Source organism: Hermetia illucens, chromosome 4, assembly GCF_905115235.1.
Source record: "Hermetia illucens chromosome 4, iHerIll2.2.curated.20191125, whole genome shotgun sequence".
Taxonomy (NCBI): domain Eukaryota; kingdom Metazoa; phylum Arthropoda; class Insecta; order Diptera; family Stratiomyidae; genus Hermetia; species Hermetia illucens.
In genome coordinates this window covers 73,646,217-73,671,018 of record NC_051852.1, presented here as the reverse complement: position 1 = coordinate 73,671,018, position 24,802 = coordinate 73,646,217, and the positions used below count along the sequence as shown (strand labels likewise).

Here is a 24,802-nt window from a genome sequence, read left to right as displayed (position 1 = left end):
CCAGCCAAAAAAGTGTCTGTATTTTCTTTTCGTATCGAATATAGTTATGTTGGGTAGCAACCAAGAGGCCTTGATAGATATTTTCCAAAGTTGGCATCAGTTTCAACATTTAGTACAAAAAAGGGAGGGGAGGGGTGCAGAGGTTGGAAAGTGTTCAGTTCTTTCGCGGATCCATTCTCAGAAGCTGGCCAATCCAAAAATCTGGAAAAATCCTGAATCTGCCACTATACAGTGTCTAGGCCCTGAAATACATTTCCTACCGATATCTGCTCACATGCTGGTCAGAATCTAAAATTTCTATATATTTTAGAAATTGAGTATAAATCCTCCTTACTTTCACCTTAGAATCAAAACTAGTCGGAATACAGGAAGCTCGCGCTTCGAGTATAAAGGTTTTGTGTTCATCTTATGTAAGAAACTTCAACGCACATTTTTCTATCCGTATATAGCTACAAATCTAACATATTCCTTCATATTTTTCCAAACTACGAGACATACGTACACATTACAGCCACAGATATTACGCTCACCCTAAACAAGCAAACTGCCTATTTCCGAATATATATGTATATATACGCACATAAATTGATCGTACCCATATCTCCGATTCACTTCTTATATCTATCTGAATTAGGCACTAACCGCAGACTTCATGAGCACGCATATACTATATACCTACATACACACATGTCTGGTTGGAGTAATTGATATATATAATATTTCTTTGCGACCCCATTCATAAGAACTCATTTCTCTCTCTCATTTCGTTATGGTATTGATGAATTGAAATGTGATGATGACGTCATACAGGTTACAATCTGTACGAAATTCACAAAAAATGGCAAAGTTTCACCCCCTATAACTTTATTATTAATAGTTGGATTTATTATATATTATTCCTTACACTCGCGCCAAATTTTGTACTTCTGGGATGAATATAAGGAGGGTTGCCGGGTAAATTTCTAAAATGTGGAAATATACTATTATTAATTTTATTTGTGCAGATATCGGAACCGGATGTATTTTGAGGCCTAGATTTCGTAGAGGTGCACTACTGCGATTTTTTTCAAATTTTTCGGTTGGATAGTTTCTGAGAACGAGACCTGTTACACTTTTTGGGGGTCATATTTTGAACCCTCGCTCCCCTATGTTTCACCCAATATCAAATACGGAACCAGTTTTGAAAAGTACCTTTAATTTGATACCCCACATGGGCATATTTTATGAAAAAGAATTTTGCACCCTCCATTAACATGTATGGGGAGCCCCCTCCCTTAAACTTAACGCAAAATGGCGCCACTTGCTGCATGTAAAAGGAACAGCAGATTAGACACTCTTACCAATTTTCATGACAATCGGTCAAGCCGTTTTCGAATAAATCGGGTGTGCCAGACAGACAGACACCATCTCGATTCTAATAAGGTTTTGTTTCACACAAAACCTTAAAAATTGACGTCATTGAGGCCATAATATAAAACAGGATGCCACCACATTTGGTGGAAATCGCGCAATTACTAACAAATTTATTATTATAGGCCAAAATTGCAGATCTTGTGCAAACTTACTGTAGTCTAAGACTTTGAATGTCAGTATCACACTAAAGTGAATAGTCTGACATAGTATATGCATATAGGTACATTATGAGCTGAGAAAATGGCCTTTGATTTGAGCATCTTCTCTGCGCGATTATGGGGTCTGATCTTTACGTTGAAGCAAAGCTTCACCTTCTCTCTACCAGGAACCTCGAATTTGGGACAGCCGGAAGACTCATTCTATCCAAATTAATGCAAACAATTCCTATAACTACCGTGTTCCCTAAGGAAATAGAATAGAATTGAAAATAAGGTGATAATTGAATTCTGTAATATGTAATATTTTCCGCGATGGCACACATTTTCTAATATGTTACTGCCCTATACGCGCTGTAAGTGTAATGGGCCCCCGCTTTCTCTGTTCATCCAAACAGCGCGTATAATTAGCATCAATCGTTCTACAACTGGTGTCCGAATTCCACCAACCCAATATCTCTAGTAACTATTGTCTGTCGTCCTGGCCTATGTTATCGCTCTATCTATCGCTGGGTCTTGTACAGTAGAACGTCGCGATTCCGCCATCATAGCTCTTATCGTTTCTAATTTTCGACTCAAGATAAGAGAAACTTCCAACGGCTTCAAAATTATAGTCTCGTATCAACACAGTGGAAGTTTGGAGAGTGATGCTACTCTTTTTGTATGTCATCCTGCATTGGTCATGTCAGCCTAGTGAGTCCCATTAATTTTGCCGGGTCTGAGATTATTTGTACCAATTTGTGCGTTTGTGCGTTTCTTGCCAATGGTGAATTTTTCTGGCGGTTCCATCGCCAAACTAACATTATCCTTTGCATTGCACTGTATTCTGCATGATTAAGATTGAATTGTCCCTTCGTTGTAATATAAGTATCTCCCCGTAAAGTAACTTCATATAAGTGCTTCCTTCGTTTGATTTCTGCTTTCAGACTCTAACCTTCGCTCGTCTGCCTAGCATCGCTTCCACCTTCGGACTTCCCAGTGTTGCATTCTTTCTTTCTTTTTCTGTAAGTGTTTAAGACACAAGCGCCTACTCTGGCCTGATACAATTTCAAATGGAAAACGTCGTCAGCGCACGGGTCAGATACCCGTAGACGTGTTGATGCGAAGGCGGAAATAGCAGTGGTAATAATACTCAAGGATGTATTATGCCGCTTTACTGGTTATAGTATACTTATAAACTATAATATGTCGTTTAAACCTATAACTGGCAGAACTTTATTATGTTTCCAACTCCCAAGTGTTTCAACCTGGTATCTGGTATAAAGTATTTTCGCAGGTGTCTGAACCAACTTTGCACGAGTGGCTCTCCACTGTCCCAGAACATGGAGTTTTCATCACTCTAACCACAGAATCTGTAGACAGTGTCCGTAGATACCCTTGCTCTCCAAGGTGATGATCCGTGAGGTGAGGTTTAACCAATCTTTCCAGTGTTTGGGTTCGTATCTCCCCATAAGCACTCCGGACTGTTCAGTTCCTGGTAAGTTCACCCAGTAAACTTCCCTCAGCCATTCCTCTTAATTTTTCAATGCTGTGGCCATAAACCCATTTCCGACTCTATAGAATGGCTCTGGTCCGTATAGCAGTGTCGCTGCTCCTTTACCAATGTTCTGCCCCCTATAATTTCTTTCGAAGTTGAAGGAACACATCTGTTTATGGCGTATATTTTTGCCTAAAATATGCTGGTACGCTTACTCATTGGTTCAAAATGCATTTTCCTTGCACCAATGACCCCGGCGCCTGTTTCTTATCGAAGTGGAACCTCGTTGTCATGTTATTCTTTGGTATCAGTAATTTGGGATGCCCCCTGGAAACAATATCAATTTTCCTTCGATTTAGGCACCTACCCGCCTCACTGGTACCCCTGGATATTTTGAAGATCGCCCTCTTTACCTGCATTTGTACATGCAGATAGAGAGGAGTCAACCCCAGAAGGACCTCTAGGTATGCCGTTGGGCAGATCCCATTGATACACCCACAAGCCAGTCTTTGAAGTTTGAGTAACTCTCTAGCTGTTGTGATAAGTTCCGTTCTTTCTGCCCAGATTACTGCCCCATAGGTAATCATTGCAGTGCATATCCAGTGCAGCATTTTCAGGGTGTATTTCCATTGTTTCTCCTGCTATGGACATGCGAGTCATCAGAACCCCTGTGGCCTTCCGACATATGTTCTCAACATGTGTTCTCCGGAGTAGTTTTCGGTCTAGAATGATTCCCAAATATTTAACCTCTGTTAGCCGTTTCACCTCCATGCCTTGTAATCTAATGGCTCTCAGGTGACCAAGCTTACACTGCCTAGTGAATGGTACTATATTGGCTTTATCTGTCGCATTTTTGCATCATTTACTAGTGATTCGCAGTTCGGTTTGAATTCTGTCACACAGGGTATCTTCTTATTTGTCTCTGCAGATTAAAACCATGTCATCAGCGTAACCCTGGACCTCTACTCCAGTGTTAGTTATAGTACAGCTTTCATGCTGACATGGATGTAGAAGATTGCGTATTAGAGGGCTAGTTCTAGTATATTTATCTATGACGTTCTCCACCGTCTTCAGCACAAACGATGTCAGGCAGGTTGGTCTGAAATGGTTAGGGTAAAAAGTTTCCTTTTTACTCACTCTCTGGAATAGTGCTAGAAAAATACCACCTACTTTGGGTGAGTCCAGTGGTTTAAAGGTTCCTACTGCCCATCTTACTCTAGCTTCTGAGCATACCTCTTTCGCTAGTTTCCAGTTCACCTCTTCCCATCTTCTCTCCGTTACTGGGGTGTTAGGTAGAATGCTATTGCCTTTCGTCGTGGATGAGGACGTAGGAAAATGAGTTGTGAGAAGCAGATGTATCCTGTCCTCCTCATTCTCGAAAAGTGCCCCATCTTCTTTCTCTACACAGATAGAAAATACGGCCTTGTCTATAGCTTTATATAGCCTGAATGCTTCTGTGGTTTGTTCTATCCTTCACAGAATTCCCTAAAGTTGTTTCACTTTACTTCCCTGATTACGTTGCTATACGTCGTTAGTGCTCTTTTATAACTCTATCAGTCCCCGGTTTACTCCACTCGGTTGAAGAATTTTCGAACCTCCTTCCTTTGGCTTGATAACTTGACTGTTTTAGCTGGACTGCTCGCCTCATATGCATCTATGACAACGCTGTTAAGGTCTTCCACCACTATTTCTAGCTCTATTTCGCTCTTGATGTTACCGCTCACCTGTAGATGAGTTATGTTGTCACCCAAGTGTCTTATGTAGAAATCCCAGTCTGTTATCCTGGAAATCCTTATTATTCTATCTACTTCCTAAATTTCGAATCTGATTATTCTGTGATCTGACACAGAAGGCTCTTCCGGCACTGTTCAATTCTTAACTAAGCCTCTCATCAGTGTTCCCTAGAGCTATGTATAAAACCTCATTCTTAATGCTGGTCATGAATGCTGGAGTGTATCCTACGTTATGCATTTCTAACTTATTACTAAGGATGAACTCCAGAAGGTATTCACCGCTCCCATTAATGTCGCTGCTTTCCCAGATCTCAAGGCGAGCGTTGACAAAACTTCCCTCGTCTAATCACTAATTTCGGTAGGACACGGGTATCGTCTTCTGGATAGTATCCTGACGCCACGACTGTCTCTCGAGTTCTTCCCCCGGCTTCCAATGAGGCTTGGACATCCACGAGGTCTCTAGTTAGAAACTTTGAAAGGCACATGTATCTTAAGTTTCTTTTGAGAATGAGGCAGGCCCTTGGTTTTCACAAGAGCAATTCGAACCTACATATGTCCCCCCTCCAGACCGCGTATCTGCCCCCGGTGTAACTAGGATTGTTGAGCCAGCACTATTCCCATGTTATGGTTGGAACTTACCTTTGCAATTACTGCAGATGCAGCTGTTGCATGGTGGAGGTTTACCTAGGCTATTTTAGTGCTAGCCATCCTCCTCCTTGCTGCTTACTCTCCATAATTGCGTGTGGAGTTCCGAGTTTTGAGTGATGTGGAGGCGTAGGAGCTTGCCGGTCTTAATCGGTGCGATTTTGGAGAGGGAAACCGTCACCGTATGTGCTCCTGGTATATCATCCCCAGCGCATGTCGACAGTTCCATTCCCATCCACCTTGGCAGTTTAGGGATTATAGTCTTAAGCCAGTTCGCGTACCCTTTGTCGCGCTGTCTACCAGTCTAAAGCCTGGTCGAAAGCGTATTCCGGTGAACACGAGCTCCTTATTATATCCCTTACACATCCTGGTGACGATGTGGTCCTCAAATGTTTCCTTCTCCTCAGAAGTGAGTATTTACTCCGGAAATACTTTCACCAGTATGGCCAGTCGAATGCTCTTTACGGCATTAGCATAGCTAACGACGGGCCCCCTGCCTCCGGCTTTCACACCTGATCGCTCCGAGATTTCCCCTCTCTCTTGGGTGCGGGTTTTATTTGTTGGAAACATTTCCCTCTAACTTGCTGATTTCCGCTGCTCATCGCTTTCTTGGCTACGATGCTGAAGGTTTAGGACTGTGCTGAGCCTTCTTAAGAGTCTCATCTGATGTCAGGTCGTCCTTCAGATAGCGTAGATACTATTTGGCACTTATGGTGCTGAAACCTATCTCCTTCCTGATGTCTGATATGGTGACCTCAGACGTATATTTGCTCGTCCTTGCTTTTAAGCGAGGACGTTTGTCGGTTGTGGTTTCCGTAGTAGGCCAATGTTGACCTTGGCTCCACTACTCCACTCCAACTTCTCCCTTTTGCTTGTGGTCACCTGGCTCTCAGTGTAACGGAAATGTGCCTCCACCTGATAGGCCAGTTTGTGTGCGAATCGGGGTCCCGCTTGTTTGTTTTTTGATTTTTTTTTTGTTCGTTTAAATTCTCATATGATTCCCACGAGTAGGGAAGTTAGGAGGTCCGATAAATGAGAGCTTCTTGGGAATTTCTAGACGGAGCTGTAGTACATTTCAGCGAACCGCTAATGATGGCGCGTAGGCGTAGTTGACACACAGTTGACATCCCTCATCCATATACATATGTTAAAAAAAATCATCAGAAAAAAAAAAATCTTTAACAAAAAATATTGACTTGTTACTGATATCATTGATGCACTATATCTCGTTTCGCTGATTGTTACCCAGCAATGATATTAGGTTGTTGCAAATGGCCGTTTTGGTACTAAAATTTGAAACGACTGTGAAGTTTACAGAAATTTATTCATATAATCAAAATAGGTGCCAGTCGGTTCAAAACACTTCTCACTTCTCCCAGCGAGATTCAAGAGCATGTATGCCAGTTTCGTAGAAGTCCAACTGTCGGGTGTTGATAAATTCGTCGAAGGCAATTTTGACAGCCTCTTCGTTCCTAAATTGTTTTTTTGCTACAAAATGATTCAAATGCTTAAAAAAGTGGTAGTGGGTTGGCAAAAGGTCCGGTGAATATGGTGGATGAGGCAGAGTCTCATACTGCAATTCGTTCAACTTTTGAACTGTTGTTCTGGATACATGGGGTCGTGCATTGTCGTTAAGGAGTATCATACCATCTTTGGTGACTAATCTCGGCCGTTGTATACTCAATTTTTGGTGCATTTCCTCGAGTTGGGCACAGTATTTCTGTGCATTTATAGTTTTGCCAGATGCCAAAAAGAATAGTGGACAACTCCAGCTGTAGACCACCAAACAGTCCCCATTATCTTCTTCGGATGGAGGTTCGGTTTCGGCATATGCTTCGGTGGTTCATCAGCATCTAGCCATTGCGCTGATCAGCAACGATTGTCGTATAATATCCACTTTACATCACATGTCACTATTCTGTGCAAAAAGGGATCGCTTCTGTTGCGGCAAAGTAAAGAACTGCAAATTTCTATTCGAAACGTCATGTTTTGCTCCGTAAGGGCATGCGAAACCCATTTGTCGAGCTTTCTCACCTTTCCAATTTTTTGCAAGTGCCAGGAAACTGTCGAGTAGTGTACGCCCAGTTTCTCTGCAATGTCTCTCATAGATTGACGTGTGTCGGATTCAACTAGCAAACGCAGCTCCTCGTGGTCAGTCGATGGTCCTGGATGTCTACGTGGCTCACTTTGAAGGTTAACGTCGCCTGACCTGAATTTTTCGAATCACCGTCGTGTGGTTTGTTCGCTTACCGTATGAGTTCCAAATGCGCTGTTAATGTTTCTGGTCGCCGCCTCTGCTTTATGACCAAGTTTGAACTCATAAAGAAAAAGTATACGTTCTTTGCTCTTTTCCATCCTTTTTAAGGTTTTGTGTGAAACAAAACCTTATTAGAATCGAGACGGTGTCTGTCTGCCCGGTGGTGGTGGTTTGATACAGCAAAATCGCAACTAACTTCACTTGATTGCCAAATTGGCCATTTCATGTGCAACAACCTAATACATATATAAACTTACAGGAAGCCTTGGCTTAAAATCGATTGATTGAATTGCGACTGGCGTTTTCAAGCTTTGGGATCACTGTGCTTTTTTATGTTTCGTCCTCTAGTCAAGCAAACTCTGACGAGACAATTAACTAGTTCTGTATATTAATAGTATTCACCGCTTGACAAAACAAAAAACATCCCTAAATAATTATTATAGGACAAACGGTTTCGTCCAGGACAGAGGCAACTCGTTAGACGCTGCCTCACCTCTGCTCTGGGAGCAGCGTGACCGTGTGTGACATCATATGGAAAATAATCCTTCATATATTTGGAAAAACACGCCAAGGGGCGAATTACATCCAATAGAAACCAATAGTTTGAGCCTGGGTTGGCTAAAGCTAAATTAATTGTTTAGGATAAGTGAGGGATCCTAAGTCCACAACCACTTGTTGTTGGACCGGACCAAATGGAGAGCAACTTACTCTCTCGTCTCTTTGATCTGCGGATCCCTCGTTTGGGGCATGGCACCCAAGCATTAAAAAATTATTATAGGAGAAACGGTTTCGTCCACGGTCACGCTGCTCTCAAGGCAGAGGTGAGGCAGCGTCTGACGAGTTGCCTCTGTCCTGGACGAAACCGTTTGTCCTATAATAATTTTTTAGTGCGAGGGATCCGCGGATCAAAGAGACGTGGGAGTAAGTTGTTCTCCATTTGGTCCGGTCCAACAGCAAGTGGTTGTGGACTTAGGATCCCTCACTTATCCTAGACAATCCCTAAATATTTTACAATTATTGAAGTGGAATCAGGTTGGACCAAAAGTTCCCTTACTGGTCGCTATTTGCAGTGAGCCTGCGCGGTTGGAGCAATGAAAAAATCACCCGCAGTTGTAGCTCGTGAACACTTAGCTGTACCATACTGCGGGTAACACTTAAATTCGAACTTGTGCGGCCACTATTTGTTACAATAGACCGTCAGACACATGAACTCTGCTATCTCTATTTCGCACCCTTTTCTATACGTTCACTATCTACATTTTGGACTTCAAATTGTTTTACAATATTAATTGACATTGCGGCATTGCTCTAGACTTCTCCTGAATGTCGAATCTTATATAGGACATCCTAGACTATCTTCACTCTTCAAAAGTTTTCTTGAAAAGAATGAAACCTGTTGTTTGACAATGACCCTCAAGGTAATAGAGGGCAATCAAAATGAAAATTAGGTTTCTCCTCGTTGATCTATTTTTCAGAGTATTTTTCTTGTTTTCCTTGATTCTTTCAATTGTTATCTCTACCAAGTGGCGGTATTCTTCCAGTTACTACACAGTCGGTGCTGGGGTGTCTTTTACTTAATTTTTCCTTTCCCTTTCTCCACTTCGTGGGGAGAGTTTCGGTTACGCAGGATTCTAAAATAAATAGAAGTAGTCTGCAGAAGCTAAAGGTGTTGCAAAGAATGATCCATTGGAGACATCATCAATGCTGGCATTGTATTTCGTTTGAGTGTACTGATGGCCGAAACGATTTAATCTACTAGCCTTCCTCTACGGGAGGTATTCCTCCCCGAATGAAATATGGTTGAGAATCGTAGTAAAGTGCTCCTTCCAAATACCTTTCCGTTGGGTCCGAAAAGCGAAACATTTTGGGGTAATAATTGAATTTAATTAGAAAAACTTGTTGGAACATAAACCGAATATGCGCTTAAAATTATAATTTTGAAATTCAATCCAGGGGTCGAGATTTTGGAGCGAAATAATAGTTGAGTGCCACATGAGCCTAGGTTGACATTTTTAATTCTACGCTATGTTACCTTCAGTCATTTCCATTCCAATAATTATTATTTTCGCTTTATATGCAAGGAACGGAACTCGATTCAGTGGTAATGTAAAAGCGGCAGAAAATTTCCATATGCTCTTCGCATTTTCATTTCATCTTCGGAATGAATAAAACCCTCAGGAGGTAGTCTTGACTATTGTAGAAAATTTACTCCCATGAGGCGATCCTGCGTTCTGTGTGTGATATACATAAATGCATGTCAGTGTTGGTTGTAAAATATGTATGTACAGATGGTAATGTGACGATACAGGTTCCGCCTTGAGACTCTACTAGCGCATGCATAATATTCAGGTAAATCTTGAATGTTCCATAGCCGGCGAGTTATTCCGTGTAACACAAGAGAAACGCTAAAAAAGGGGATATAAACGTCAGTTAGCGTCGTAGATCAAGAAGTTGATTTCATTGTGTTTATTCGTAACATTTTCTCAAGGTTACTTTATGTTTTATAGAAAAAGAAACAAGTAGGAAACCGAAAGCGTGACGTTTTAGGTATGAAAGATTTTGTTAATTTTTTTTGTGAGATTATTTGGCTAGACAATGGTTCCATTTATATATCGCTGTTAGCCCTTAGCGAAAAGTATTTGACGCAAACGGGGCAACTTTCACCTAACTAACTTTGTTAATAATAGTGCCACTTTTACCAAACTTTCCAGTATAATGCTGTAGATAGGATAGAATAGATTCGAACCTATTTTCTTGTTAAATTTGACGGATCTAGTATGCATCCAAGAGAATTCGAAGTAAATTTTGAAAATATGAAAATATACTATGGTATTATTAACTTCATTTGAGCAGATATCGTAAAAAAGAGTTATTTTGAGGCCTAGATGCTAATTGCACCGATACCTTTCATTTGATATCCCACATGACCATAGTCGGTGAAAAAAATATTACACCCAAGCAAAACCTTAAAAATCGAAGAACCACATTCAGTTGCCTGTCGAAAGCAAGTGGTTTCCGCAATCTCACAATTCTCTGTCTCCTTAGTTTCTCCTTGCTTTCATATTTCTACCCCACTTTTTTCTACAATCGAATTTCATAAAACTGTATCGAGTTTTACCTAATTCGAATGCTTCCCTCTTTTCAAACGATTGATTTTGCCCTGATGTTCAGGTGAGACGTGTACCCTGACGATTTTCCACTCTAACAAAATTCTCAAGGTACTGCTCATCATCACCTTCCCTTACGACGCTTTTATAATTCCCATTTCCCTACACAATAATATCAAATGAGTGAAAATATTCTACAACCGGATATTGCAGTTTATCCCTCAGGAAACTGTCGCTTCGCCGGTCTTCGAGCGACATAACTTCTGACTCACGTCCGACTGCTTCCTCTTACCGAGCGCATTGTTTATTATGACGTAAAATCCTATTAAGTACATAATTACTGTCACTCTCGTAAAAAAGAACATTTAGAGTTATATATGAGCGTGTAAACGCCATGTTTATTTGGCAATAAGTCTCTTGCGGAAAATCCCTTTTAGGATTGCTTCGTTTTTAATTTGGCCCTTCCGCCATGGTGCTATTGTGTTATTGTGGCTGTTCCACTCAAACGAGACGGATTTTATATTCATTATAATTCGCAAAGTTTATTTGACGGTAAATTAATTAAAAATTCGTATTTTCTATTTTAAATTTCAGATTATGGTAGATTTATGGTCTGGGTGCATGGTCGGTAAGTAATATATGCATGTAGTAATATAATAGAATTACGATTTAATAAATTCATATACTAGAATTAGAATTAAATGTATTTAAAAAAATTAAACAGTACGAGGCGAGATAGGAAAACAAAATATTTTAGGGGTTTTTCAAAAAAGTAAAATCTCCGAAGGTCCTTAAAATAAATCTGTTTGAAGATGACCTCCTCGTTCATCGTGAACCGTTGTCTGCTAAGCCATTTTTTTACGTTCGGGAATAAAGGAAATCTTTGGAGCCAAATCTGGTGAATATAGTGAAACTGTGCAAAGGCTTCAAGTAGGATTTGGTTTTGCACTTGCAAACCTATTCAGTCGATTGTCAAATAATTTTTAAGAAAAGATAATATGCTGCCTTGCAATGGCTAAAATTAATTTGTGTCAATCCCATTTACCTCTACGGTTTAGGTCCCTCCTATATTTCGAACAACTTGAACACCGGTTTGACTTTTCCATACATATCTCTCAAAGTGATTGAAATTTAGACATCTTAAAGATGCTGCACATGATCTGACCTGTTTTTACCTTCTCCGCGATAATCAATTTAGTTTAATCATTCTGCGTGGGGCATGATATACTCTGTTATTGCTGTTCCCGTAATGTTCCGACGAATGGTAACGTAATGTTTACACGAAAATTCAGAGTGAAAATCTCTCCATGGATTATGTATTCGTGGTTATTTTCAAAGCGTTTAAAGATTGTTTTGGCAACTAAAAGTATCTTTGTGGTAGCGATTATTTTCTAAATAGAGTTACCCTTGTGACCCACAAGTTGTTTTTAGAACGACATATCGACGATGATGATGTAATTCTTGTATGCAGTGACCACAGTAAGATGATATGTTTATGATTCCTAAATTTAAACAAGACGGAATACTGGAAGTTAGTGTATCGAGTGTAAAAGTTTTGTGTTTTATGTGAGAAAATTTCTATGCACATTTTTTCATTCATATATGGTTGAAACCCCAAAATATTCCTTCATGTTTTTTTCAAACTGCATTTTATACATACATATTATAGACGTAGATATTATCATCATCAACGACGCAACAATCGGTATCCGGTCTAGGTCCGCCTTGATAAGGAACTCCGGACATCTTGGTTTTGCGCCGAGGTCCACCAATTCGATATCCGGAAAAGCTGTCTGGCTTCCTGACCTACGCTATCGCTCCATCTCAGGCAGGGTCTGCCTCGTCTTCTTTTTCCACCGTAGATATTGCCCTTATAGACTTTCCGGGCTGGATCATCCTCATGCATACGGATTAAATGAACCGCCGTAGCCTATTGCGTCGGATTTTATCCACAACCGGGCGGCCATGGTATCGCTCATACATTTCGTCGTTATGTAGGCTATGGAATTGTCCATCCTCATGTAAGCGGCCAAAAATTCTTCGGAGGATTCTTCTCTCGCGGTCAAAAGTTCGCAACTCTTCTTGCTAAGAACCTCCGGGGAATACATAAGGACTGGCAAGATCATTGTCTTGTACAGTAAAAGCTTTGATCCTATGGTGAGACGTTTCTAGCGTAACAGTTTTTGTAAGCTGAAATAGGCTCTGTTGGCTGACAACAACCGTGCGCGGATTTCATCATCGTAACTGTTATCGGTTGTGATTTTCGACCCTAGATAGGAGAAATTATCAACGGTCTCAAAGTTGTATTCTCCTATCTTTATTCTTCCTGTTTGACCAGTGCGGCTTGATGATGTTGGTTGGTTGGTTTTCGATACTGACGTTGCCACTATATACTTTGTCTCGCCTTCATTGATGTGCAGCCCAAGATCTCGCCCCAATGGCCGCCTACTCGATCTGGATGAAGGCAGTTTGTACGTCTCGGGTGGTTCTTTCCATGATGTCGATATCGTCAGCATAGGCCAGTAGTTGGGTGGACTTGAAGAGGATCGTACCCCTTGCATTTACCTCAGCATCACGGGTTACTTTCTCGAGGGCCAGGTTAAAGAGGACGCATGATAGGGCATCCCCTTGTCGTAGACCGTTGTTGATGTCGAATGGTATTGAGAGTGATCCTGCTGCTTTTATCTGGCCTCGCACATTGGTCAGGGTCAGCCTAGTCAGTCTTATTAATTTCATCGGATACCGAATTCTCTCATGGCCATGTACAGTTTTACCCTGGCTATCCTATCATAGGCGGCTTTAAAGTCGATAAATAGATGGTGGAACTGATGCCCATATTCCAACAGTTTTTCCATCGCTTGCCGCAGAGAAAAAATCTGATCTGTTGCTGATTTTCCTGGAGTGAAGCCTCTTTGGTATGGGCCAATGATGTTCTGAGCGTATGGGGATATCCGGCCTAACAAGATAGCAAAGAATATCTTATAGCTGGTACTCAGCAATGTGATACCTCTATAATTGCTGCACTGTGTGATATCTCCCTTTTTATGTATGAGATAGATAATGCCTAGTTGCCAGTCGTCAGGCATTGATTCGCTGTTCCACACCTTGGGCACAAGTTGATGAATCACTTGGTGTAATGGGTCGCCTCCATATTTAACCAATGCGGCTGTAATTCCATCGGCTGACGAAATATGATTTTTAAGCCGATGAATTGCACGGACTGTTTCTTCTATACTTGCAGTATTTGTCCGTCGTCTTCAGTTGGCGGGACCTCCAACTCGCCGATGTTCTGGTTTTTCAGTAGTACTCAACCCATCGCTCCAATATGTCCATTCTGTCCGAAATCAGATTTCCCTCTTTGTCTCGGTAGGATGAGCATCGAGGTGTATAAGGCTTCATCCTGCCGACTTGTTGGTACAAGTTGCGCGCCTGGGGCGGTTGCAGCCTGTACTATTCTAGTTCACAGACATGTTGGTTCTCCCAGGTTTCCATTTTCTGTTTATGAAGTCGCTTCTCCGCTCGACGGAGTTCGTGATAAGTCTCTGCGCGTACCCGCATTCTTTGAGAATGCAACATTATTCGGTGTGCAGCATTCTTCCGTTCCGTAGCTAGTTTACATTCATCGTCAAACCAGCCATTCTGACTCCTTTTGCGACTGGGGCCAAGTATCTTTGTGGCCGTATCAATGATAACGTTCTTCAGGTGGTTGTGAAGATCATTTGTTGACGCTTCATCTCCAGGATCTCTGTTGACTGCGGTTATTGCGGCATCCATTTCCCTCTTATAGGTGTCGCGGAGTGCTGTGTTATGGATGGCTTCAGTATTGGCTCTCACCTGGTTGTCAGAGGGGATTGTAGGTGGTGTCGTAATTCGAGCTCGGAGCACCATGTCAACGAGATAGTGGTCCGAGTCTATATTGGTCCCCCTATATGTTCTGACATTCATCAAGGCTGAGAGGTGGCGGCGTTCGATAAACACGTGGTAAATTTGGTTGAAAGTGGTCCCGTCTGGAGAGGCCCACGTATGTTTGTGGACTGCTTTCCGCGCAAACCAGGTACTTCCAACAACCATTTCGTGTGATGCTGCTAACTGGATAATCCGCAGTCCGTTATCATTGGTATCCTTATGTAAGCTATGGGACCCAAGGTATCGCCTGAATATTGACTCCGGCCCTACTTGACTGTTGAAATCTCCAAGTATGATTTTGATATCATACTTGGGACAAGCTTCGAGGGTCCGCTCAGCTGTCTCATAGAAGGTATCCTTCTCCGACTCTGCAGTCTCCTCTGTAGGGGCGTGAACGTTAATGAGGTTTATATTTCTAAATTCACAGACAGAGTGCATAGCCTTTCGCTTATATTTTCAAAGCTGATAACAGCAGGTTTCATTTTTTGGCTGACTAAGAAGCGTACTCTGAGCACATGGTTTACTGGATGGCCACTATAATATATGGTGTAGCGGGTCTCCTCCAGGAAACCGGTCCCTTTCCAACGCATCTTCTGTAACGCTGTTACATTAGTCCTATATTGGGACAGCTGCTCAGCAGCATTCGGTCTGTGTAGGGAGCGCACATTTCATGAGAAAATGCGCAAATCGTTAATCCGTTCTCGTTGTAAGATCCACCCTGTCCGAGGCTCCTTTCGTGGCTTCGTAACATTGGTTTTGTGTGTAGGGTTGTCAGCTCTACCCAACCTGGAGGACTAGTTGGTACATTTGGTCCCGTTTTTAGACACGGGAGACTCGCCTTCATCCTTCTCCGTCTGCAGTTTTTCATAAAGAACTAACTCCCAGCGATCACCACGTGGACGTGGAGATAGGGTTTGGTAGTAGAGCTATTGGTGTTGGTTCAGCAGGCGTGCCCCAGGTTTTATGCTCCGTCGTGGGTACCAATCCACGTTTCGTCCTGGGACCTATACTACCCTTTCACCGCGGTACTGTTGGGTGATGCTATATTACAACATTTCTTTTGTAATGGGATGATGCCTGGTAATGTTGTGATGTTTGGTAATGGGCTTACGCTAGGTAATGATGTGATGATGCTTGGCAATGCGGTGATGCTTAGTAATTCAATGATGCTCCGTGATGCGGTGATGTTAGGTGATGTTGTAATGTTTGGATCGTACTCGGTGATGGTAATGTAATATCATATTTTAAGGTGTAATATACGTCAGCTACCCCCCTCTAATTTCAATATTTAGGAAGAGCGTTCTCCGAACAGTATATAAAGGAAAATGGGAGAGCTTGATACTATTGAACAAAACTTCATTCCGCTAAGGTTGGGACTGTGTAAGTCTGACTCCGGATTATCCAAGCTAAAGTTCATAGTAAACAAACCCGGAGGGGAGTTAAACTGTCGAACTAACTTGTAATTCAATTCAGACAACAATTGGAACGAACATCATTTTTGAATTTAATCCGATTGTTTCCCATTGGTAAAAAAGGATATGAGGGTTATTAAGAATATACATTAACAGATACAGGGGTCATAAACTAATAACGCAAGTTCCATGAAATTCCATCACAAATCAGAGAATTTTCAGTGCAATTCAATGTCCTTGAAGGAATTTGCATGGTTGCTGTGGTATAATGCAATGCAGCATGCCACTCCATTTATATTTCGCTCTGCCCCTCATTATAACCATGCTGCCAGGAGATAAAAGGTTGATGTTATTATCGACTGAATATTACTAAAACTTGTTTATAATCGAACAATCGATAACGATCGAATTTATGCTTTTATTCAATTATTACATTGAAAGCATTTTACCTCGGTACGTTTTATTTCAGTGTACAAAGTCACAATGTTTCGGTGGAAAGTCAATAATCCTCATACTACTCAAAAGTGAAACTAATGGACGCCAAACTCGCAGACAACGATACTTCCAACGGGGCTGCAAGGATAGTATGATACAATGATTATCCTCCTCAACCTACCATTATTCTAATCGACCATACCGTAGGCTCTTGCGCCGCCACGTTGTCTACAATCGATCCAATCTATACATGTAATTTGAGAAGTTCTTGCACGAGGCATTGACTAAATAATTGAGAAAGTTCAATTCGACCTTTTGATTGTATGAGTATCTACTCACAAATATTTCCGAATCTAGAAAAATTAATTAAGCGGATATTTATGGTAATTATGCCCAATCAAAACGGCTGAACTAAAACTCAACTAAGTAATGACGGCTTCCTTGTGTGGTTCAATTGCAATAATGCGTTTTATGATAAATGAACTAGTTATTGACCAACAGTAGGAATACTTTGTATGTTCCTAGTGAATCCCCAATGATGATTTTTGTGTTAATATATCTTTTTCTGCGCACTCTACAGCAAAACACCGTTGACAAAGTTTTATGTTATCAAATATTTATTTTACAATATAATGACTTCTTCTGACCTTTCCCTGAATTATCTTCTCCTGAATAGCTTGCAACGTCCTTCGGATTGCCTTATTAAAATCGGTTTACTGTCTGTCTCTCTGTCCGTCTGTCTGTTTGCCTGTTTATCACACCTATTATCTCAGAAACGGTTACTCCTATCGATACGAATTTTGGTTGTGTTTAAGGGAGGTCCACATGCACAGGGGGAAACATAGAAAACATTGAATTATTTATTACCCATTTCGTGCTTTGCCGAATATATCCAATAGTCTTTATTCGGGATAGAGATCGGCATCTGTTCTTTATGGCAAAACCATCAGTGCTGGTTGATACCTTCAGAACCTTATGCAGTATTCCGTCTTGTCCCGGATTCTTATTTTTTTTTACCTGGTCTGCCACACCGACTTTTATGCGCCGCTCTACAAATCACAGTCACTTTGATTGTGCGCTCTTAATGTTCACTTCTGCTTTTCGTGATAGTAGGTTTCAATTTTTTCTTCGCAACTTCGCAACGTATAATTTTCCGAATTCAAATTACTTTCTTCCCCGTTTAACCTTGAAACAAATTTTGTTGTGGAAATTGTTCGCGTTTTTAGATCCACCAGAAGTTTGTTTTGTTTTTGGAGAGCATATTTGGCATATTGCTGAAATTTCTCAACGATTTTTTCTCTTCCACTTCCCGATAACAACGTGTCCTTCAAACGTACTTTGTTGATTATCCAGCTCATCGCTACTTTGTTTGTTTACTCCGTGTTAGCCTTGTGCGAGATTTCATCGATGCTAGTGTAATAGTTTGATGATCTTCACAACCACCTGTAGAACGGTACGACCACAAACATAATTGAACCTAGTCGCCGAAGAAGTTGAAATCATGGTTTCGACGACGAATGTGAGCTAGCAACGGAATGGAAGAATGCCGCCTACCGGGCAATGCAAAAACCTGAAAGAACATAAGTAGGTACAGAGACCTATCAAGAAGTGGAAGTGGAGTGGAGAAGTGAATGCGCAGGCACCAGGTATCACGTTGCTGAGTACCATCTATAATACATTCTCCGCGGAAGATTACTGGACCGTATAGTCCCATCCGCCCAGAACATCGACCTGTACCAAAGAGGCTTTACTCCAGGCTAGGTTAAACGGTTGCCACAGTGAAATCCGTGCACGGCTGCTGGCAGCCAATGGAGGCTATTTCAGCTTACAAAAGCTGTTCCGCTCGTGTTCGTAGAAATTTTTTAAATATAATAATATGCTATTGTTAACTTTATTTGAACAGATATTGTAACGGAGAACACTTTGAGGCCTAGATACCATTTGCATTGAGTACCTTATTTTTTTTCAAATTTTTCAGTTGAGTAGTTTCTGAGAACGGGTAATTGACTCTCCTCTTCTTTGCATCCAATAGATGTAACCTTTTCTGAGAAAAGTGCGTGTTGATTTTAACAAGGTTTTTTTTTCAACATAAACTTAAAATGAGCGTTTCACGGTCTGTTCATGAATTATGGCGTTTCAAAGTACTGATAGTATTTATTGCTAGACTGCTTTTCTGATGGATTTACTGCACAGTAAGACATCGAATTTGTTTACAGAAATAACCATTTTCAAGGTTTTGTTTCACAGAATGAAATCGATTCGCTGTCTGTCTGTTTATCTATCTGTCTGTCTGTCACACTCAATTTCTTCGGAAACGGGGTGTTTGTCACGAAATTGGCCGGAAAATGTAGTCTATGAATCTCTTTACATACAGCAAGTAACGTCATTTTCTGTTAAGTTTAAAAGGGGGCTCCTCATATATGTGCAAAGAGGCTGCAGATTTTTTTACAGAATATCAAATGAAAAGGCTTAATTAGTATTTTTCGAAACTGGTCTTATTTCTAATATTGGATGAATGATTGTCGAGTTTGGGTTCAAAATGAATGCCCCGAAAAGTGTAACACGTCTTGCACTCAGAATCTACCCAACCGAAAAATCTGAAAAAATTCACTACTACACAAAACCTAGGCCTCAAAATACATCCCATCCGATACCTGCACAAATAAAGCAACTAATAGCGTATCACCATATTTTACAAATTTACGAGACCCCCCTCCCTCAAGTTCATTCTAGCGGTATAAAGTTACCATTCTCAACAAGAATTCAACACGTGTATGATATCGTCATCATATAAAGTGATTTCATATAAACAGCGGAGTTGGATATATCAAGAAAGATTTTGAAGTTCTAGCTATGTACGAATGGAAAAAATTGCATAGGAAATTTCTCATACAAGACAACACAAAGCGTTTATGCCAGAAGCATCCAGCTTCCGGTGTTCCGATTTGTTTCCAATTAAAAATAAGAATCATAAATTTGTAATAGGTAAACTATTTTATATGTGTATATCATTTAATCCTGCATACAATCGTTAAATTCTTAACATTCTAGCAGAATTCCACGGTTCACACATTTTGAACCAGCAACTTCACCATTTCGGTTTCTCAACTTGCATAAATGTCAGTGTTGAAAAAGTTTGCGGTTCAGAGGCGTGAACGATGTAGGCTTGGCTAAACACTCCTTATCTGATCTCTTTGCCCTTTTAATCGGTATTTTTGGCTGAGATCTTCGCCTTGACGGAAAGCAGTAGAGCGGGTGTAGGCTTCTCTGGAAGACCTGTAGAGAGATGGTAGTTGATTTCGTCGAACCGGCGTTAAAAGCACATAGGCGTATTGGCCGCGCTGTGCTCCAATATCTACCATATTGAACCAGGATTGGTTTTTGTGCGATTTCAATATTTTTGACCTCTTGAACTCCTACTTGGAACGTACCAGAACTAATCAACTAGCGGCTTTAGTCTGGTATGAGTTTCCTGCCAAAAGTTTACATTCGCAGTATTTCTCCTTTTCAAAATTTAGCCATATTGCTCCTTAAACACAAGGATTGTCTTGCTTCAAACCTAAAATCCCGAGGAAGATGTAGCAACTCCTTCAATATTAAGAAGTCTGTAACTACTTCTACGTTCAAGTTTTCGTGTGCCGAACAGAAAATATGTGGAAATCTACTTACCAGGCTTCCATCTGATGGAGGCTGAGGTGGGACTCCTGTACCGACGTTAGCACTGAAATTGTTCTTTTCTTAATGCCAATTTGCCGCATCCCATGAAAATTAATTAAACCCACAAAAAATGTGTAGCCTGTTGCAGCATTAGGTGGGCAAGTTTCATAATTAAAACCGAGTTGGGATAGACAACCCCCAAATTGAAGCGAAATCATGAGATATTTACGACGTAATTAGACTGAGATTTCAAGGAGCTCAAATTACTTAATGTCATCGTAAATTCACTAGGTGAAAATTGATTGCTAAGCAAATATTTAATGTTACTTCCTCAGCAACAGGAAGAAAGGCAATTGCGTAAATTCGCTTTATGTCCGAGGCTGTGGCCCGTTGAGAATACATGTAAATCGTTCCTTCCTGCATTTAATGTAAAGGGGCAACGGAGCACAAGGAAGGGAGTTCGATTTGGTATGTGTAGAAGATGGCGCAAAATTATTATATTTCTCTGATAGCAACAGCTCGTGGAGAATGTCAGGTAGTAAAATATGATGGGTAATGAAAATATTCAGATTTCAGTAAAACTACTATTATCAAATTCTGAGGAAACTCCATACTTTAGATATTTATTTTCAGGGCAGCAATGAGGAATCACAACGCATCCAGTCCTTCAATATTGGTAACACTAAGGACGAAACTTCATGCTTAATATGAAATTAGTCGTAACAGGGCGAGACCTGTTGCAAATAATGGACAAAATACTTGACGGCTCGCTAATGTCGCCTTTTCATCTACACCTTAACTCATCCCCTACTAACCTTCTCTTGAGTTTTGTGTGTTTTCAGGGGTAGATCCACTGGAGAGATGCTGAAACGTTTTTGACTCATTCCCCATCATCTCAAGTCATAATTTCGCAGGGTGTCATTCATTATTTATTTATAAATACTTTGTTAGCAGGAATCACATTTTATGTTCATTCCATTGAATATGAAGCGCGATATAACTTTCTCTTTTACCTCCACAAAATTTGTGGGAATCCTTGTTGGTTAAAGGTCATGGGAGGGAGAAATACAGAAAGGTGTTCTCTTGAATCTGGAACTTTGATTCAGTGAGTCGGAGTACGATCCGAAAAGCAATTCCAATTAATTGGATAAAACATTTTAATGAGAGGTTCTCAACGTTCCTACGATGAGGAGTAAAGCATCCTCCTTCGTCACGAATAAGGTCTGTTTTTGATTAATAATTATATTCGCGTATGTATTTTGAAGAATGGTTTTCAAAGGGAATACTGTGAAAGCCCGCCATTGGGCTGTATTGAGATCATTAGGCCTAATTTATATTTACTCAAGATTGGAAGTCTATCGCGGTGTGTGAAACTGCGATGGTGAGTATAATACGGCGAAGTAGCTGTCATTCTTGCGATCAACAGCTTCTTGTTACCTTGTTACCTGTTCTGATCGTAAGGTTAAATTTTCTCTTGACTTTGTGCGAATAAAGTATCTTTTTATTATATTTATTTATAGATTATGAATGACACTTATGGCCTTACAGTAGATAATTGGGATGGTTAAGAGGGGCTGCTATAATACTGACTTAAAAGACGAGCGAAGCAGACCTACACGGCAACTTCTCAAATACTAGAGCGTTTTTAAACGGTAATCTAGGACCGGATGCTAAGTGAATGCCATATTGGTATTTTGAAATATAATAATAATAATCGTTGGTGCAATAGTGCAATTGGATCAGGGTGTGTGATGTGTTAGAGTACTTCATTCAACACCGTAACGGTACACTCTAGGATTATAGTACTTTGTAGGAGGTAATGTGGTTTGCGCTCGCCCGAGATTATTACCCTGATTTGACTTAGGTATTCATTCACAGTTTAGTCGACTGGTATCCGACGTCAAATCACGATACAAATTCCACTGTCATAAGTAAGAGTTGGGATAAAGTAAAACAAAACCGCATTAAAATTGATTGTCCGCCTGTCTGTCACACGCACTTATTTTCAAAACCGCTACACCAATCTAAATGGAATTTGATAGACATATGGGAACTATGAAGTTCCACGCATACAGTAAGTAACATAAATTTAGATGGAGTTTCCCATGCATGCAACCGGGAGATGTAGTGAATATAGTCAGCCCTCCATTAGTACTATCGAAGCTGATATTAGTTTTGATGTAAATTGTAAAATGCGCAAGTAAGGAGTCAAAATGTGCATACTTCAAGTGAGACAGGACTCATTTCCTGAAACCAAAAATCTGATAAAATCAGGTTGATGCGTTTATATGAAATATGGGTCTCAAAATATATCCCATTCCGATATCTGCCCAAATAAATTTACTAATAGTATATTAACAATTTTTAAAATTAACTGAAAAGCCCACTTTCAGTTCAACCTAGGGGTAGGATATCGTTCATAACAGTGTCATGGGAACTCGGCTATTAGTATCAACGTTATCAATTCAAACTTATCAATTCTGCGTGAATTTACTGAAGCTTAGGCAATGCAAATAAAATGCTGACTTCATAATTAACGAGAATAATTTACATTTAAGTGAAATATTAAAATTCCGTTCATGAAGAATGTACTTCTCCCCAGCCCTTTTTAAGGTTCTTTGTAAAACAAAACCCTATAATGATCGATTCATTATCTGTCTGTCTTTCTGTCACAGCCGATTTATTTGAAAACAACTGTAACTATCGTTACGAAATTTGGTGAGAACATGTCCTCTGTGAATCCCTTTACATACCGCGAATAGCGCTGTTTTGTGTTGAGTTTACGAGGGGCCTCCCAATATACAATATGTGAAAGGGGGTATCGATTAGCTCTTTTTGAGACTGATTTTAGTTCTGATATTTGGTGAAACATAGGGGGAGTGAGCTCTCAAAATGTGTGCCCTAAAAAGTGAAACAGGTCTCGTTCTCAGAACCTATCCAACCGAAAAAATAATAATAGTGCACCTATGCAAAATCTAGGTCTCAAAATATATCCCGTTCCGATACCTGCTTAAATAAAGTGAAACTTCACCCGGAAACTACCCTTAAGTTCATCCTGGGAAGTACAAAATTTGGTACTGTCATAAGTAATAATACAATACACAATTTAGGGAAGCTTGAAAATAGTAATACTATTATTAATAAAGTTATAGAAGACCAAAATTGTGTATTTCATGTGAATTTATCTTCTTCTTTTTCTTTAGCCTTTGTCCTGTTTACAAGTGGGGTTGGCTCGTCGTGAATTTATCCCAATCCAAGATGTGAATGACATGATGATAATATAAAGTGAACTAATATGAAGGGCGGAGATGGATATTGTAATGACAAAATTGGGTTGGTACGGCTAAAAGACCGTCTGTGCTAGCTAGGCTCGGAAATGTGGGCGGTGGTCCTTCGCACACTTCAATCCCTTACGAATCATTTTACGAAAATTCGCGTGCCCTTCCTAATGTGTGGATCCGCTTCATATCCTGAATAATAAACAAAAAGGGGATTCGCGCGAGCCTTCCGAATGACCAACACGCGAACTAAAGCTGAAAAAGAAATCAATAAAATAATGGCTCGATCGCGAACGTGGTGCCGTAAAACTTCGGACTCGAGTGCCGCGTTCGAAAAGGAGGATCCACAAGGGATAGTATCCTCAATCGATGTTTCCCCTGCCTCAGATGTATTATGAGGCACGCCCTTTGATGTTCCCTCCTTGCCTCAAGCCATTATATTGCAAGATGCTCCTTTATAATCAGAGTTTTTCGGAGTCAAAGAGGAGGACGGAAAAATAAATTCGTCAAATTATGGAAAATTCACACTATTATATATAAATCAAAAATAAAATGAGAAATTAAGTAACTAAACAAAATAATATAAATGAAAATGGAGAATAAAGGAATAATTGAAATCGTATAGGTGAAAACAATACAGGAGAAAATAAGTTCAATAATCAAATAAAAATACAATTAAATAAATAGGAAACAATAAGAATCAAAATAAAATTTTACAAAATAAGGTGATATTCGGTAATTTGACCTAGACTCCGCTTTCTCGTCTCCTAAATAAACACAAAATGGTAATTCTTGCCGGTAAAACCTTGAAACAAAAATTATAAATTAAAGAAACGGTATGTTACGAGCTCTATCTCTCGTCTGCTCTTCATTGAGCACCATATATTAAAGGGTCAGTTGGTTGAAATTTGGATAACATTTCAATAAAATTGTTTATATGATAATAAATACCTCTTCTCATAACAGATACTATAAACTATATAAGTGCTTTCTTTTTTTTCGGACAAATCACTGAAATTCAACGGTTCGCTGTTGCACGAAATATTGAAAATGTTGATTCAACGATTCCTCTTTCAATTCTCGAGTATTTGAACATATATCGGTATGGAAGGTATTTCGGAGCCCAGGCACCACATAGTGGCAGCCTTCTGATTTTTTTTCAGATTTTTCGGTTGGGTAGTTTCTGAGAATGGCCCCCTTAAAGAAATGATCACTTTCAACCCCCCGCACTCCCCACCTACCCAATAAATGTCAAAACTAGGACCGGCTTCGAAAAGTACTAACCGAGACCTTTAATTTGATACCCTACATGACTATATTTGACGAA

General features: G+C 40.3%; 1 protein-coding gene across 4 annotated transcripts in view; it reads left to right on the top strand.

Annotated features, from left to right (window-relative positions):
- LOC119653383 (protein Fe65 homolog) overlaps positions 1-24,802 on the top strand; it is a 289,307-nt gene that overhangs the window by 148,840 nt on the left and 115,665 nt on the right. For all 4 annotated transcript variants that reach the window (XM_038057933.1, XM_038057930.1, XM_038057932.1 and 1 more), the window contains exon 2: positions 11,382-11,415. The gene's annotated coding sequence lies outside the window, so the exon portion shown is untranslated. The remainder of the gene's footprint in view (positions 1-11,381; positions 11,416-24,802) is intronic.